This window comes from Sus scrofa, chromosome 10 (assembly GCF_054392235.1).
Source record: "Sus scrofa isolate SSC_HxYL_T2T_F1_AM1 chromosome 10, Sscrofa_HxYL_maternal_Yorkshire_Landrace_v2.0, whole genome shotgun sequence".
NCBI lineage: Eukaryota > Metazoa > Chordata > Mammalia > Artiodactyla > Suidae > Sus > Sus scrofa.
The window spans coordinates 86,043,004-86,055,586 of record NC_139392.1 but is presented as its reverse complement, the minus strand read 5'-3'; the positions used below and the strand labels follow the sequence as shown (position 1 = coordinate 86,055,586).

General features: G+C 43.5%; 1 protein-coding gene and 2 long non-coding RNA genes across 12 annotated transcripts in view; 2 read left to right on the top strand and 1 right to left on the bottom strand.

Annotated features, from left to right (window-relative positions):
- The window catches only part of CAMK1D (calcium/calmodulin dependent protein kinase ID), a 433,657-nt gene that overhangs the window by 291,426 nt on the left and 129,648 nt on the right, over positions 1-12,583 (top strand).
- Positions 2,998-8,580, bottom strand: LOC146399576 (uncharacterized). Its single transcript, XR_014818098.1, has 2 exons — positions 8,303-8,580; positions 2,998-4,581 (listed from the first exon to the last, which is right to left on the bottom strand). It is a non-coding gene; the product is annotated as an uncharacterized LOC146399576 (long non-coding RNA).
- LOC146399575 (uncharacterized) lies at positions 6,406-10,497 on the top strand. Its single transcript, XR_014818101.1, has 2 exons — positions 6,406-6,571; positions 7,264-10,497. It is a non-coding gene; the product is annotated as an uncharacterized LOC146399575 (long non-coding RNA).

The window sequence follows — 12,583 nt, the reverse complement described above, 5'->3', positions numbered from 1 at the left end:
GGGCATCTGCACATGGTATTTTCACTCAGAATGAATTCACAAGTGCCCTCTAAAAGGGATGAGGTTGCACTGCATGCAGATTTGAAAGCTGATGCCTTTGAATTAAACCAATGAAGCGTAAGGGAGATGCATCACTAAGGAAGGGGAATTGCTTGTCTGCAAGACTGTGGTGTATACAGACATCACTGGTACCCAGAATGCAGAGCCCGCAGGCTGGTTTGTAAGGCTTATGGGAAGTCAGAGAAGCTGCAGGCAGGGACAAGGCTGTAACAGGAAGTGTTTTCCAGCATCTTGATGTTTTAAGAAATCATCATTCTCTCTTGAAGAGCGGGGCTCCTTGAATCCCCAGGGGCTTTTGATGGATCAGTGACATCCCTCTGAACTGCCTCCCAGGAGGGTCGGATGGATGGGGTTGGGGGGAGGGGAGAGAAGCTGTGCTGGGTCAGACATGGGGTCGGTGCATAGGAAGGGAGCATCTCAGAAGTGGTTCCAACCAGAACAGTTCCTGCTGATTTATGCCAAGTTCTTTGGAAGAAAGGACTCCAGCTATTTTAGGTTATAAACCTTGGTGAAGGTCCTTCAAGGAGGTGGCTCAGTCTTTTCGATACTCCTGAGTGTAGTAGGAGGGTATTAATTCATGTGCCTAGACACTAAAAAACATGCACATAATGGGATTGTTCTAAAATAATGCTTAAATGACTGCTTATTTTAAAAAAATCATGTCACCATATGAATTGAACAACTTCTTGTAGTCATGGTATGTAAAGATACGATCTGTCAGCATCTTCTATACGTAAACGTGTGTGTGTGTGTGTGTGTGTGAGTTCCCTTCATGGCTTAGCAGTTAATGAACCCAACTAAAATCCGTGAGGACACAGGTTCAACCCCTGGCCTTGCTCAGTGGGTTAAGGATCCGGTGTTGCCGTGAGCTGTGGTGTAGGTAGCAGATGCAGCTCAGATCCTGAGTTGCTGTGGCTGTGGTGTAGGCTGGCAGCTATGGCTCTGATTTGACTCCTGGCTTGGGAACTTCTGTATTAGGTGGGGCCCTAATATGTATATATCCACACATACACACACATATATATACCCATATGTATATATATGAAAAACATTATCATTTATAACCCCTATTTTTTTGTCTTTTCTAGGGCTGCACCCAAAGCATATGGAGGTTCCCGGGTTAGGGGTCAAATCAGAGCTGTAGCCGCCGGCCTACACCACAGCCACAGCAACGCCAAATCTGAGCTGCGTCTGCAAACTACACCGCAGCTCATGGCAATACCGGATCCTTAACCCACTGGGCGAGGCCAGGGATCGAACCTGCAACCTCATGGTTCCTAGTCTTATTTGTTAATTACTGAGCCATGATGGGAACTCCATAACCCTTTTAATAACCAGAAAAAAAGTAAGATATTGGGGATTGGTCAAAAGTTTTTTCCGTCATGGTGCTTTTTATCTTGGGGTTTGGGTTTTTGGTTTGTTTTTTGGTTGAATTTTTTTATTCAAGTATAGTTGATTTACAATGTTGTGCCAATTTCTGCTGGACATCAAAGTGACCTAGTTTTATATATGTGTGTATATATAATGCACACACACATTCCTTTTCTTATATTAGTTTCTATCCTGGGTTGTTCCAAGAGACTGGATATAGTTCCCTGTGCCAAACAGTAGGACCTCATTGCTTATCCATGCTACTAACCCCAAACTCCCAGCATGACACTTTTTTTTTTTTTTTTTTTTTTTTTTTTTTTTTTGCTGTGAAGAGCTCTAAACTCTGGAAATATTGACAGCCTGAAAGAGGTTACATTTTCTTTTGTAAAATAAGCATCGATCTAGGATGGTCAGGAGATAACCCTCCAGATAGACGTGGGGATGGCGTAGCTGCCTCTGAGGTTCCAACAGGGACTGTAAGTAAATCATATTTTTCAAAGGAGCCTAAAAAGTTAAGCCTTGTCTTCCAAAGGTTACCTAAACATAGTCATTGCTAACACATTGCTAACCGGACCAGAACCATGATCTTTAGTGTAGATGTGTGTTAGAACTATTTAGAAACACCAGACATGCCTGGGTTTTAGCATCTGTTACAAAGACTCGGTGCTAAGGGACGGTCCCTTCACATTAGGAAGAGCCACCGGAAATCAATAATAACAGCACTATTAACTTTGCTCAAATCGCTGCCTTCCCAAGAAGTGAAGTTTGCTTAACTGAATAAATTGACCGAGGCCCCTTATGAAGAGCCAGAGTTGCTCATCATCTGTTTCCAGGAATAGCTCTCCAGCCACTGAATTATGCATATTTATATTCACAAAAATCATCTGCAGCCCCTCTCGGTGGTGACTCACTGTCTCCTGTTCTCAGTCATCCCAGGCTTGGGAGGGGGAGGGAGGAGATGGCTTTTCTGAGTGATGGAAACAAAGTCGTGGAAGATAAAGGACAGCAAGTGCCCGGAGGTGGATGGACTTGCACCTTGAGAAGAGCCGAGTGGACAGTGATGGGAATTTAGGACCCTTGGGGACGTTTTGCAGGAGATTTTGACTGCTTTTGCCTTTCAAACGTATCTTATTTTGTTTCATCATCTCCCAGCTACAGCTTACCCGCTCAGCATATGACCCAGAGACTGATGCATTCACTGTGCAGAGAAAGAAACACACTTTTCTGGATGGAGTAACAATGAGTAATAATGAGTAACAGTCAGACCCCTGCAGTGACATCTGCAAGTGAAACAACATTCTTCACACATTGGAAGTTCCAAAGTTCCATCATTTATGCCATATACAGACATGGAAATATTAAGCCTTAGCTGAGGTCTCTTTGTACGTGCTGATAGGAGGCGGTTGTGAAGATATGGTTAATGAATAAACATCACCCATAACATTATGGAGCATGTAGGCTTATTTATGTATTTAAACAAGGTTATATAGGTTTAAGCTTGACCCATATATGCTTAGGTGTACAGTAAGTATCTGGAGGAACATACAGAAAACTGCCAGGGGTTGGTTTTTGGAGGAAAGCATGGGTGTTTAGAATAGGAAGAAAACTTATTTTTTAATATACACCCTTATATGCTATTTAAATTTCTTTTATAACTATATATACATTTTTTTTCTTAAATTAAGAGACCCCATTTGTACTTATTTCCAGGGTTTTGAGAACTTCATTGTAAATCACTTGTCAGATCTCTGAGTCTTTGGGTCCTTCAGCAGACTGGATCTTTACTGCCAACCTTGAAGAGTAATTATTTTGCTTCCACTAATAATTCACAGCATTGAGAATCAATTGTCAATATGACACGGAATTCCATTTTGCTGGCATAATCGGAGCCTAAATCTTCCTCCATGAAAATGTGATTAAGAGAGAAAGAGTTACACAGATGTGTAATATCAGACTCTAAATGAGAAGATGTCCGATGTGCATTTTCTGAACAGATTCATTTTTAATATCAGCCCTCATAGTCCTTAGTGATTTGGGCCTTAAATGATCTCACTGAGCCATTCATGATTAAGGATCAGCCATTCCCTTTGATTTATTGAGTCTCTGCTCAGGAAAAAAATACCGCACAGTCAATTTTGACAAAGAGCCTTTCAACACAATGCTGCCGGTGTTGTGCCCCCAAAAGTGTGTGCCAGAAATGGTTAGGTCTCTTCTCTCCCTACTGGATTTTACATTTGCAGTAGATTCAAGATGCTGTTTCATTTCCATTACAGCTTTAATAGATGATTATGGAACCTTTGTGAATTGATGAGCGTCCAATTTTGTAATGGGAAATGGTTGATGGATGGCCAGCACCAGTGTCTCAGTCCTCACGAAATTCTATTTTCTCATGATCACATCACTAAACCAAACCAAAGGCCTCAGTGTGTGTGCAGCGTAGCAGTGTCCAAACCAAAGGACTTAGGCATCCAGGCTAGAACAGGAGGAAGCACTTGTCACAGTGCAAGCGAGAGAGTTGACTGAAGCAAAGGCCACTTCTGTTAGTTCTGGAGGTAGATAAACAAGAGGAGGGCAAGTGAAGGTCACAGTGCCACAGGCTTCAGTACCTGGGAAGCTTGGCTTTCCTACTGAAGAACTGTGTGGCCAAAACAAATTGTGCTTCTCTGCCAATTATCCACATGTTCTTCCCCCGCGATGTCTTAGGAATGTCTCGGCTCGTAGACCCAAGAACATTGTGTTTCATTTCTTGGGATTCTGAGACTTCTGTGACTTTGAGCATGGCCATAAATACATACATACGTGCAGTTTTCTGATCTGTTAAAACTGGTTGAAAACAAAACATCCCTGGTCCCCAGAAATGGACGTGACAAAAACCAGGCAGGGATTAAGGTAGACTCCCTTAATCAGGCTCAGCTTAGAAAGCATTTTCATGTTTGAATGTTGTTTTTAAGGTTAGAAAATACCATGTCACACGTGTCCCCTTGTTTTTCAGACCAGCCTTTCAGGGGCTGTTTGGTTCTTTCCAGGCCTGACATCTCTCCTGGCTGCCAGGTGGATGAGTGCCCTGTAGGTCCGTTGGCAAAACTCCATTTGGTGTGAATGACCCGATCCCAGTGTGATGGCATCTGGCCACGCAGGTCTGCTTTCATCCTTAAAAAAATCAATAATTGATCAAAATAAGAATAACTACAAATAAGAATAACTGTTTAGCTTCTCAAAGATGAACCATGAGGAGAGAGATTTAAAGAAGTACAAACAACTCGTGGAGATTCCTCCAAAAACTAAAAATAGAATTCGTATGATTTAGCAGTCCCATTCCTGGGCACGTATCCAGACAAAACTATAATAATTCAAGAAGGTACAAGCACTCCTGTGTTCACAGTAGCACTATTCACAATAGCCAAGACAAGAAAACAACCTAAATGCCCATCAACAGGAGTTCCCATTGTGGCTCGGCAGTAACAAACCCAACTAGTATCCATGAGGATGTGGGTTCAGTCCCTGACCTTGCTCTGCGTGTTAAGGATCTGGTGTTGCCATGAGCTGTGGTGTAGGTAGCAGATACAGCTTGGATCTGGCATTGCTGTGGCTGTGGCATAGGATGGCAGCTGCAGCCCAGATTCAACCCCTAGCCTGGGAACTTCCATATGCCGTGGGTGCGGCCCTAAAAGACCAAACAAAACAAAAGCCCATAAACAGACGAATGGATAAAGAAGATGTGGTACATATATACAATGGAATATTACTCAGCCCTAAAAATAATGAAATAAAACCTTTTGCAGCAACAATGGATGGACCTAGAGATTCTCATACTCAGTGAAGTAAGTCAGACAAATATCGTATGGTGTCACTTTGATCTAAGTAAGACACAAATGAACTTGTCTACAAAACAGAAACAGACTCACAGACATAGAGAACAAACTTGTGGTTGCTGGTGGGGGGTCTTGGGGGGTGGAGTGGGATGGATGGGGAGTTCGGGTTAGCAAATGCAAAAATGTTATGTACAGAATAAGTAAATAACAAGGTCCTACTGTGTAGCACAGGGAGCTGTATTCACTGTCCTGTGATAAAGTATAATGGAAAAGAATAGAAAAAAGAATGCATACACACAGATACATATATACATACATATATGTATATATATAAATAAAAAAGAGACACTTTGCTGTATAGCAGAAATTAACACAACACTGTAAAGCAACTCCAGTTAAAATAAAAGCAAATAAACTTAATTAAAAAAAAAACCTCAATAGACTCTGATGCCCTAATATTACAGTTGAAATATTGGCAGTTTTTTCCTGCCTCTTTGGGTGGAAAACTGGTCCAGAATCCATTTGATCCTCAAGTCAGTGAGGTGGCATAGATCTCTCAAGGGCCTCAAATTCCTTTAATTTCCAAAACGCCTAGTGCCTTAGCTTATCCTCCGGTGTCTGTAATGAGTTGTGTTCTTTCCGATTCCTCAGGACTGTGAAGAATGCCCCTCTGTTTACCCGTGGGATCCCCCACAGCTCTCTTACGTAACCCTATACCGGAGGGGATTTCTGTCCCCCAATTCCTTCCTGCTTCCCACACCTGGGATTAAACAGAAAGAAGACAGATTATGGCCCCCCTATGGGGGGGCTATGTTTTTTCACTGCGGAGGTTTCCCTAGTAACCAGCTTTCGAAACTCCCTCAATTCTCTCCTTCTATGCCGCCCCTCCCCTCTCAAATGAAGCTTATTCTCTGTTAATTGGTTAAATATACTCATTACACTAAACCAAGTAGACTCTTTAATACCCTGTTTCTCCTCCTGGCACTTTGACAGCCTGCTTCATAAAGAGGTTTCAGCCCTCGCTCACCCCTCATCTAACATTTCAAATACAGGGGAACAGAAAACCCAGTTCCATGCATATAGAAAGCGGTTTTCTCACAAAAGGGTAGCTATGAGGATTTGATTTGAATTTAGCCTGCTATTTATAACTTTAAAAGGTTTTATATTCAGTTTCTTATTAAGTGGGAAACAAAATGAGGTTTAACGGAGGTCCTGTGTGGCTCAGCAGTTAAGGACCCGGCATTGTCTCTGTGAGGATGCTGGTTTGATCCCTGGCCTCACTCAGTGGGTTAAGGATCTGGCATTGACACAGATGCGGGGTAGATCTGGTATTGCCATGGCTGTGGTGTAGGCCACAGCTGAAGATCTGATTTGACCCCGGGTCTGGGCGTTTCCATATACCTCAAGTGTGGCCATAAAAAGAAAAAAGGGGAAAAAAAATGAGGTTTACATTTTGTTGTTTCTATGGTTCATTCTGATTCAGGGGTTCACAATTTCATTGGCAGGTGAAAAGTAAACACACCACTAAGGCACAAGAGAACTCTCCGGGGTTAAAGATTGTAGTTGCTGATACGTATTTATGCTATTTTATGAAATGGTCTTGACAGGGGCACTGCCTCATCATCTAGGCACCAAGGACAGGTGGGTTCTTTCTGATGTCCGTTTGGATCTCTTAGCATCACTCAGGCATTGCCAAGAGCACATGTATCACATGACCATGAACTTGACAAGAGTCACTGAGAACTGGCAAAAATAGTCAAGCTCCCAACACTTCCTGCACCAGCTGCAGTTCCACGTGCTGTTTGTGTGCTGATCCTTTATGAATTTCGGTGCTGATCACTAAAGGCAACTCAGGTCGTAGCTCCTCCTGAGCAGAGGTCAACACTGCTGTTTACTAATGCAAATAATCGCATGTGTGTGGCTGGACCACTCATCCCTGAAGCCACAGCGGGTGTCAGGAACCTTCCTCTTCCTTCTCCCTAGATTCTTGAATAGACGCCCAGACCCAGGGTCAAATCAGATCTTTGTCTTTAAAGTAATGCTTGAAACAAAGGGCCGAGGTAGGTAGGGTCTTCCAGAAATTGGGCTGATGCTTGAAATAGGTGTTAGAAGTGGAGAAGTTGAACAGGTGGGAAGGCATTCAAGCAACAGTGTGGATGGGATGGAAAGGCTACAGACAAAGAGGTTAAACATCTGACAGCGGGCTCATTTTCTCTCTACTTTAATCTGCAATATGCTGTGAACAAAATGAAGAGGAGGAGAGGGAAGCCTTCCATCACCAAACCAACTTTCACATCCTGTGCGTGTCAGTTCTGAGATGGTCAGAGACAATGAAGGAAAGTGACACTGGCTGCCCTGTAGCTATGGGACCCCCCCGGCCTTCCCGTCTATCTCACTTTGGCTCCTAGACTGACCTAGTTTTGACATCTCGGGGCCTTGCTAGCTCTGGAGAGGCTCCCCCGACCCCAACCATAGCCAATTCCTAGAGATAGTACAAGACTCGCCTATGATCACACCTTCTGTCTGCAGACCAGCCAGCCCAGAGAGCCCACACCCTACCACCTCCTCTGCAGGGCTCTTCATCTCAGGAACAGTACTCCTACCACCTCTCATCCCGCAGGGCCAGACAGTTTAAGACAGCCCACCATACCCTAGAAAGCCTTCAAACTAAAATTATTCATCACCAAAATTATTCAGACTAGCCCATCCTAAACCTGCTTGTCCTGCCTCCCTTGGTCCCTCCCGTGACTCCTATAATCATAGGAGATTTATTTTCTTTACATAGTCATCTGTAATTTTATACCATTCCCATGTGTTATATAATTTTAAAATATTTTTAAAAAATATTTAAGAGGATTTTTTTTTTAAGTATTGGGCTGGGGGAACTAAAGATGTGGCTCGTAGATTCCATACTTTATTCTCCCCCCCGAACCCCCACATTTATTTGCTTTCATTAAAATGCCAGAGAGCTAATGTTTTCTCTTTGAAAAAGAGAGTTTTGTAAAGACCAAATATTATCCAAGACTCACTTAGTCACAAGTATTAGCAAACTGACTCACCCTGGATTAAGCACGAAGTATAGCTTCAAAACTGAGTCAGTGGGAGTGAAACTTTCTTCTTGACACAGTTGCCTTTTGGTCCAAATCAGGTTTCATCGTTTCGTTCTGTGTCCTCTTGGGTTCTTTCCTTTTTTCAGTAATTTTTCCAGCCGAGAGCTCACCTCTTCATGCTATAGAAGGCATTTTCTTTTTTCGCGAAAGTTCCAGCAGAGGGCAAGGCAAGAACTCACTGCCTGATTGTCCCTTAGTCACCCTCTGGAATGCGCAGGCACCGAGACAGAGCAGCTGCTGGGGTTTCTGTCGGTATGGTGTTCCCTGTTAGGACCAGGGTCCTGGCCCGAACTTGCCTAGATTTTGCCAAACCTCTCTTCCTAGAGACTCAGCCAAGACTCTGCCCTAATCACCAGCTAAGACTCTATTTCCAACTTCCTGGATCCTGCCTTTCTCCCCATCACTCCCTTTGATGCTGATCTTTAGATGCTGACTTCTGTCTTAGTTTCTTGTTGCTGATGTAACAAAGTGCCGCAGAACTGGTGGCTTAAAACAATATAAACATATTATTTTACAGCTTTAGAGATGAGACGTCCAACGTGGGAGTCACTGCGTTAAAATCACGGCAGCAGCAGGGCTGCTTTCCTCCTGGAGGCTTTAGGGAAAACCTGTTTCCTTGCCTTTCCAGCTCCCAGAGCCACCTGCCCTCCTCGATTTCCAGCCTCCTCCTCCTCCACGTTCAAAGCCACCAGCGTAACATCTTCTCTTCTCTTCCATGACAGCTCCCTCTCTGGCTCTCCTGAGGAGCCTTGTGATGACCGTGAGCCTACCTGCATGTTCTGCGCTCATCTTCCCCTCTCCAGATCTTTCATTTAACCACCTCTGCAAAGTCCCTTTTCCCAGGCAACCTGACAGACTCCCAGGTTGTGGGAATGAGGGTGTGGACAGCTTTGGAGAGCCACTGCTCTGCCTACCCCACCCCCCTCCATCCTCAGGGCCTTCCTTTAGTTTCATCCCGGCCCATCCCCGGCTCCATCCCCTCTCCTCCAGGATCCCATGACCAGGGCGTTATGACAATGGCATTGTTAGCTCCTGTAAGTAAAAGGCGATATTTCACATCAGGTAAGAGGGTCCATGCTCTAGTTCCCATGGGTTGCCTTGTAGTTGCCTGGACCTAGAGAAGGGCTTACAGACCACCTGATGGACGCCCTTCTTGTTAGTTATGACCTCGTTTTGATTATCCCCAGTTGAGGCACTGCACTTCTGCCTGGCTCTGAAATTTAATGGCTCTGTGACGTGATCCATGTAACAATAGAGTCAATGAAAACATAAAGGGATATTTCATTTCTTGGGAAATCCTACCATACTTCTAACTTATAAAAGAGACATGGAGGAGTTCCCTGGTGGCCTCAGCAGTTAAGGATCTCGCATTAAGAGTGCTGTGGCCTGGGTTCGATCCCTGGCCCAGGAATTTTTGAAAGCCACGGGCATAGCCAAAAAGAGAGTGAGAGAGGGAGATGGAGCTTGAATAGTTCCCAGATTCTTTCAATAATTGTCCTGGGGGTGAAAAAGTTTGAAAATTGCTGCTTTAAAATTATCTCAGGAGTCTGCCTGCCTGGAGAAATATCCATCTACTTAAGTTCTATATTCATATTCATGTTCAACAGTAATTGTCTTAATAGATGAAAATGTCATTCTCTACAGGCTGTCATTTACTGACTAAATTTTCCTTGTAATTCTTGATGTTCTTCATTATATTTGGAAACAGGAATTTTCTACTCAGTAGAACAAGTAGTTCTAGTAATAAATTTTGAATTCTTGCTTTCATGGGAAGATGGGACTTTCGAAGAAAACAGCTTGTGAAGCTCTGTCAGTTTTATATAAATACACCCAGTTTGAGGTTAAAATGACTCCATCTTGGCAGCTTTAGTTAATATTCTAGGGTACTTATCTGCCTGGATTTTCTCAGAATGGATCAAGAGTTCCCAGCTAAGCGGTTTGTTTGTGGACACATTGATACCATTTTTCACTGAACTTAGAGGAAAAAAAGATGTTGAATTCAACATAATTGATAGTTTTTTTTTTTTAAGTCTATTTCAGGGTAAATGTAAAGTGCCCCAAAGCAGGGTGAAGGAATAATACACATATTCACCCGAAATTTAGAGAAAATGATGGAATCAGATTCGGGTTAAATAGTCCTAAAATCTCTTGAAATGTTTTTACCTTTCATATGTCCTAGAATTAGAACTAGGATTTGGGATGCTCTAGGGACCAGGAAATAATTCTCTGCTTTTAACATCCTGGTTTGCTAGTCTGTTGCCAAATGAAAAGCAGCAAAGATCAAGAACAGGAATCTGGGCTTAATTTCATTAGTGTTGCTGAATTTTTTGAGAATGCAACAATGCTTTTCAAAATCAAGTTCAGGAGTTCCGATGTGGCTCAGCAGGTTAAGAACCCGACATAGTGTCCATGAGGATGCAGGTTTGATCCCTGGCCTCAATCAGTGGGTTAAGGACTGGGTGTTGCCACAAGCTGCGGCATAGGTCACAAATGAGGCTCAGATCTGGTGTTGCTGTGGCCGTGGTATAGGCCTCAGCTGTAGCTCCAATTTGACCCTTAGCCTGGGAACTTCCATATGCCACAGGTGTGGCCCTAAAAAGAAAAAAAAAGTCAAGGACAAAGGAAGGAACCTCCACACACAGACGCACTTTCTGCATTTCCACTGGTGTTACTGAGCCTCTGACTCGGGTCTGGGTTTTGGCCAGACATCGCCCAGGGCTCAGAACAGAGGCAGCCACTTGGGGTGAAAGGTCAATAGCTTTGCAGACAATCTACAGGAAATGGCTCTGGTATTTTACAAAACCACTAAATTGCACAGAGTCCATTCAGATTGTATGGCAAGAATTGTTGGTTTGACAGGAAAGCCTGGATGGTCATGGAATGGCTGCTCTTTACCTAAAGGGTGACTCTAGTTTTCTCATGGTGGTAACTTTGTAAATAGTGCTTGATACAATTTTCAAGTGTCACTCAGCTGCAGAAACAATAGCTGCTCCTGAAGTGTATATCCTGCAATTCTTATATATGTGTGGAATTCTTACAGGTGCATGTATCCACTGGAATTCTTATATGTATACCACTAGTATTCTTATGTGTCTTCTTTATACCTGTAAAGAATATATGTTTTCTTTATATACAAATAAACAAATCCTCAGCTCTTGCCCTAGCCCAAAACAGATATAGCCTCTGGTCACATTTTCATCAACACCCATCGAGATATAACCTTGGTTTAGCGTGTTTCTGTTTAAAGAGACCTCAGGAGTTCCCGTCGTGGCGCAGTGGTTAACGAATCCGACTAGGAACCATGAGGTTGAGGGTTCGATTCCTGGCCTTGCTCAGTGGGTTGGGGATGTGGCATTGCTGTGAGCTGAGGTATAGGTCGCAGATGGCTTGGATCCCACATTGCTGTGGTTCTGGCGCAGGCTGGCAGCTACAGCTCCAATTCGACCCCTAGCCTGGGAACCTCCATATGCCATGGGAAGTGGCCCTAGAAAAGGCAAAAAGACAAACAGACAAAAACAAACAAACAAAAACAACAACAACGAATTAAAGAGACCTCTCTTAGATGTCATACTGGTTCGGTACCATTGTGCTCACAGCCAGCAGCCCAGTATCCCCCTGCCTGGACAAAGCTTATGGAACACATGTGTTTTCTTCGCTTTTCTTGGAGTCATTTTAAACAGCAAGTATCAGGAACAAAAAGCACCCAAATGTAAAAACCATGGCAGTAAATGGACTGCAGAAGGATACTTGTTAACAGTCTAAGAGCTGAAACAAGAAGGCAGAGCTTCCCTCCTGCAATCTCAGCTGGGAACGAGCAAGTTGGAACTTAATTTTTTTCCTTCTACTCGTGTCCCCAAAATGGCCACAGAGGTGCCACCAATATCGATTTTGGGGTCCCAAATGTGTTTTGGCAAGTAGGCAAATTCACAAATAAGTCCAGAGATGATGAGGAGCAACCATACTTGTATTTTAATTTTCTTCACTAAATATCTTTCTGTACGCATATGTAAAGCACAAAAATTAAGTACCCCCCCCCCCATAGTGGACAAAATCCAGGCCAAAGCCCCAGGCGCAGTAACATCAGTGCAGATGCAGGAAGTGCGCCTGTGTCAAGGGCCTTTTCACTTGTCCTTGATTTTCAGAAACATGGTTGCATTCTCAAAATACTTAACACTGCTGAACTCGAACCCACATTCCAGCCTTTAATCGGTTGCTTCACAGCTCACAGCA